Source organism: Oncorhynchus mykiss, chromosome 3 (genome assembly GCF_057628025.1).
Source record: "Oncorhynchus mykiss isolate SJ-2025 chromosome 3, ASM5762802v1, whole genome shotgun sequence".
Lineage (NCBI taxonomy): Eukaryota > Metazoa > Chordata > Actinopteri > Salmoniformes > Salmonidae > Oncorhynchus > Oncorhynchus mykiss.
The window spans coordinates 91,405,187-91,411,186 of NC_143024.1; positions in this window are offsets into that span (position 1 = coordinate 91,405,187).

Here is a 6,000-nt window from a genome sequence, read left to right on the forward strand (position 1 = left end):
GTCTCTCTACTGGAGCAGGGAAGAGAGGACTGATGGGTAGTTCCTGTCTCTCTACTGGAGCAGGGAAGAGAGGGACTGATGGGTAGTTCCTGTCTCTCTACTGGAGCAGGGAAGAGAGGACTGATGGGTAGTTCCTGTCTCTCTACTGGAGCAGGGAAGAGGGGACTGATGGGTAGTTCCTGTCTCTCTACTGGAGCAGGGAAGAGAGGACTGATGGATAGTTCCTATCTCTCTACTGGAGCAGGGAAGAGAGGGACTGATGGGTAGTTCCTGTCTCTCTACTGGAGCAGGGAAGAGAGGACTGATGGGTAGTTCCTGTCTCTCTACTGGAGCAGGGAAGAGAGGACTGATGGGTAGTTCCTGTCTCTCTACTGGAGCAGGGAAGAGGGGACTGATGGGGAGTTCCTGTCTCTCTACTGGAGCAGGGAAGAGAGGGACTGATGGGTAGTTCCTGTCTCTCTACTGGAGCAGGGAAGAGGGGACTGATGGGTAGTTCCTGTCTCTCTACTGGAGCAGGGAAGAGGGGACTGATGGATAGTTCCTATCTCTCTACTGGAGCAGGGAAGAGAGGGACTGATGGGTAGTTCCTGTCTCTCTACTGGAGCAGGGAAGAGAGGACTGATGGGTAGTTCCTGTCTCTCTACTGGAGCAGGGAAGAGAGGACTGATGGGTAGTTCCTGTCTCTCTACTGGAGCAGGGAAGAGGGGACTGATGGGGAGTTCCTGTCTCTCTACTGGAGCAGGGAAGAGAGGACTGATGGGTAGTTCCTGTCTCTCTACTGGAGCAGGGAAGAGAGGGACTGATGGGTAGTTCCTGTCTCTCTACTGGAGCAGGGAAGAGAGGGACTGATGGGTAGTTCCTGTCTCTCTACTGGAGCAGGGAAGAGAGGGACTGATGGGTAGTTCCTGTCTCTCTACTGAAGCAGGGAAGAGGGGGCTGATGGGTAGTTCCTGTCTCTCTACTGGAGCAGGGAAGAGGGGACTGATGGGTAGTTCCTGTCTCTCTACTGGAGCAGGGAAGAGGGGACTGATGGGTAGTTCCTATCTCTCTACTGGAGCAGGGAAGAGAGGACTGATGGGTAGTTCCTATCTCTCTACTGGAGCAGGGAAGAGGGGACTGATGGGTAGTTCCTGTCTCTCTACTGGAGCAGGGAAGAGGGGACTGATGGGTAGTTCCTGTCTCTCTACTGGAGCAGGGAAGAGGGGACTGATGGGTAGTTCCTGTCTCTCTACTGGAGCAGGGAAGAGAGGACTGATGGGTAGTTCCTATCTCTCTGCTGGAGCAGGGAAGAGGGGACTGATGGGTAGTTCCTCTCTCTCTACTGGAGCAGGGAAGAGGGGACTGATGGGTAGTTCCTGTCGCTCTCCTGGAGCAGGGAAGAGGGGACTGATGGATAGTTCCTATCTCTCTACTGGAGCAGGGAAGAGGGGACTGATGGGTAGTTCCTATCTCTCTACTGGAGCAGGGAAGAGGGGACTGATGGGTAGTTCCTATCTCTCTACTGGAGCAGGGAAGAGGGGACTGATGGGTAGTTCCTATCTCTCTACTGGTGCAGGGAAGAGGGGACTGATGGATAGTTCCTGTCTCTCTACTGGAGCAGGGAAGAGGGGACTGATGGGTAGTTCCTATCTCTCTACTGGTGCAGGGAATAGGGGACTGATGGGTAGTTCCTGTCTCTCTACTGGAGCAGGGAAGAGGGGACTGATGGGTAGTTCCTGTCTCTCAACCCGAGCAGGGAAGAGGGGCCTGATGGGTAGTTCCTGTCTCTCTACTGGAGCAGGGAAGAGGGTACTGATGGGTAGTTTCTGTCTCTCAACCCGAGCAGGGAAGAGGTGACTGATGGGTAGTTCCTGTCTCTAAAACCGAGCAGGGAAGAGGGGACTGATGGGTAGTTCCTATCTCTCTACTGGAGCAGGGAAGAGGGGACTGATGGGTAGTTCCTATCTCTCTACTGGAGCAGGGAAGAGGGGACTGATGGGTAGTTCCTATCTCTCTACTGCAGCAGGGAAGAGGGGACTGATGGTGGGTTCTCTACCTGATAATGTGTTTTTTTAACACTGGATAAGACGTTTCTTTACCTATGCTGAGCTGTGTTCAATATATATTCTTCAGATATTAGCTGTGATGTAGGACTTACAAAAAAACGAATAATAAATCTGTCTTAACCATATAACCTCGGTAAGTATGACAGTAGCTTTCAGGTGTGCTCCCTCTCCGGCCTCTAGGTCACCATGCTGCTCGTTTCCAAGAAACCTGTCACCAGCATTAACGCGCATAATGACACTCCCCTGGACTCCATCACCTCCTTGATTACCTTTGTGTCCCTCCCTTTGGTTTCATCCCCAGTCGTCACTGTTCCTGTTTCCTGTCAGTGCGGCTGTTTGTGTTTTTTTTTTGTTTTGTTTAATTTATTAATGAAAGGTATTCACTTCCTGAACTTGCTTCCTGACTCTCAGCGTACATCGGTACAGTTGCAATGGCTACAGCAGTATTTAATAACATCAGACATTAAAAAGGCGCTGATATTATTAGAGGGAAAATATAACGCCGTTAATATTTCAGGGCCGGCGTGTTCTCATCAAGCATCTTGATTATGATATCCTGAAGTTTTCAATGAGAACACTTTGGGATCTGCTTTCATCTACTCTATAATACCTTCATGAGGGTGGCTTTAGTGGAGCTCGTTCGTCAGCTTCTCACTGAAGGACCTATGCTTGATTATACTTGTGTATGCACGCGGTGACCATTTTTTACTTGGACTACAGTAGTAACCCCTTGATGTGTGTTTAGTAGTTGTAATATAAGTTGAGGATTGTAGTTATATTTGACCTTGGCCTCCTTGGCATTGCACACTTCATACTTCCACTGCTTCGTAATTTAACCTGTGTTTACCCAATAGGCAAGTCAGTTAAAGATCAAATTCTTATTTTACAACGGCGGCCTACCCCCGGGCCAAACCCGGGCCAATTGTGCACCGCCCTAAGGGACTCTCAATCACAGCCAGGTTGTGATACAGCCTGGAATTGAACCAGGGTCCGTAGTGACACCTCGAGCACTGAGAAGCAGGGTCTTAGACCGCTGTGCTACTCGGGAGACCAGTGCTTTTGCAGTTCTGAATGTGTAGTAGACTCATACACACTCTACTTATTCTAATTCGTTTGACTTACAAAGTATATTACACATCTAGGCTATTTGAGGTCTAAAGTTTACGACTTGCACAATAAAAAAAATATATATATATTCTAGCTTTATAACACTTGTAAGGACAATTTAGTATATACTCAAATATTATCTTATGGTAATAGTCTGTTGATATTGAATTATTATTTTAATATAAAATAATATAATTGAATGGAAGTAGGTGGTAAACCTTGAGCTGTTAGTGATTTGATAGCCATTTCACCATATGCTCACGTTTAATTTGTCTCTCTAGAATATTCTTCTTCACATTCTTCCTTTTAAAAAATGTATTTGTCCATTTTTTTGTTGTTGGAGGAGGGGGGGGGGGGGGGTTCTGTAAAATGGATTTTGACGCCAATATCTTCCTGCCATAACAGACGTGCAGACTAGCTCTGAATTTATACAGTTCCTTAGAGGAGCATTTGGGCTTTGTCCTGGAAATGTGTTTAACAGCTACAGAGGAATATCAATTAGATCCATGATCCGCATCAAGAATAGAAGCGACACTGGTTTCTGCTTCTATTATCAATTTCAACTGCAACACCGAGTCTTTGTGCACCGCTCTGCTCTTCAGGTGCTCTGTTATTTTTATGAACTGTTTTGTTAAACATACCGATGTCGTTCTCTCACCCTCTCCCCTCTGCCTGATCCATCAAGGCTCCATGCAAACACTTATAACTCTCATGCAAATTGCTCCTGCCATTTTCTATCACTATTGTTCACAGTCTGAATAATTCTGCATAACTCTGTGTTCGGTTGCCCTGGGAACTAATGATTATTTCTACCACTTTGTTGAACTTGGCAGAGATTTCTTTTCAGAGATTTCCTACCACAGAGACTTAAAGAGGCTGGTGTCTCCAATGCTTTAGGAAGAATTTGCTTCAACAATACCCAATTATTCATAGCTGTTCTTAATTATTTTGACATGTGTGTGCGTGTGCGTGTGCGTGTGCGTGTGTGTGTGTGTGTTTGTCACTCAGCTATATTTACCATACATTTTGATTGGTCTGTCTTGTCGACTTATCTAAATGACTAATTCTGCATATTTGAAAAATGCATTGAATGTGTGTTGTTTTGAGAAGTCCTATTTTATTGAACCACTAGCTCCGTACACAGTGTTCTATTGTGAACTAACATCATTGTTCAGCAAGTAGACCAGCAAGTATCAGTCTGAGGCAAGCAAAACTGAACCATATCAGAGAGCACCAGCTGTTCTGGAAGACGGTGTGATCCAACTCTCCTTAGCCAATTTGAGTAAGACCTATAACGATTAGCCCCTTTTTTTCAGCAAAGATATATATATATATATATTTATTATTGGTACCATTTGAAAGGAAACACTTTGACGTATATGGAAATATGAAAGGAATGTAGTAGAAAATAACACAATAGATCTGGTAAAAGATAATACAAAGAAAAACAACCGTTACTTTATATTTTTTTGTACCATCATCTTTGAAATGCAAAAGAATAATGAAGCCATAATGTATTTTTCCAGCCCAGGTGCAATTTATATTTCAGCCGGTAGATGGCAGCAGTGTATGTGCAAAGTTTCAGACTGATCCAATGAACCATTGTATTTTTGTTCAAAATTGTGTAATAAGTCTGTCCTAATGTGCCTAATTTGTTTATTACTAACTTTTCAAGTTCATAATTGTGCACTCTCCTCAAACCATAGCATGGTATTGTTTTACTTTAATAGAGACTGTAAATTGGACAGTGCTAGATTAACAAGAATTTAAGCTTTCTGGCCATATCAGACATGTCTATGTCTTGGGAAATGTTATTGTTACTTACAATCTCATGCTAATCGCATTAGCCTACATTAGCTCAACCGTCCCGTGGAAGGGACACCGATCCCAAAGGAGTTTTTTAAACAGGTTAACATTCGCAAGTCCGTGGGGCTAGATGGAATGGCAGGAGACATACTCAGAGCATGCGTTGACCAGAAGGCAAGTGTCTTCACTGACCTTTTCAATCTCTCTCTGACCCAGTCTGTAATATCAACTTTCAAGCAGACCACCATAGTCCATATGCCCAAAAGCGCCAAGATAACCTGTCTAAATGACTACTGCCCCGTAGCACTCACATCTGTAGCCATGAAATGCTTTGAAAGGCTAGTTATGGCTCACATCAACACCATCATCCCAAACACCCTGGACCCACTCCAATTTGAAAACCGCCCCAACAGATCCACAGACGACGCAATCTCTATTGCCCTGCCCTCACCCACCTGGACCAAAGGAATACCATATGTGAGATTGCTGTTCATTGACTACAGGTCAGCATTCAGCACCATAGTACCCTCCAAGCTCATCACCAAACTCAGGACCCTGGAAGTGAACACCACCGAGCCATAAATACTGCTAACCAAGACTGCTAACCAAGACTGCTAAACAAGACTGCTAAACAAGACTGCTAAACAAGACTGCTAAACAAGACTGCTAAACAAGATTGCTAAACAAACAAGACTGCTAACCAAGACTGCTAAACAAGACTGCGCACTGGACCTCAGGCTGGGGGTGAAGATTCACCTTCCAACAGGACAATGACCATAAGCACACAGCCAAGACAACGTAAGTGTGGCTTCGGGATAAGTCTCTGAATGTCCTTGAGTTGCCCAGCCAGAGCCCGGGCTTGATCCTGATCTAACATCTCTGGAGAGACCTGAAAATAGCTGTGCAGTGATGCTCCTCATCCAACCCAACAGAGCTTGAGAGGATCTGCATAGAAGAATGGGAAAAACTCCCCAAATACAGGTGTGCCAAGCTTATAGCGTCATACCCAAGAAGACACAAGGCTGTAATAGCTGCCGAAGGT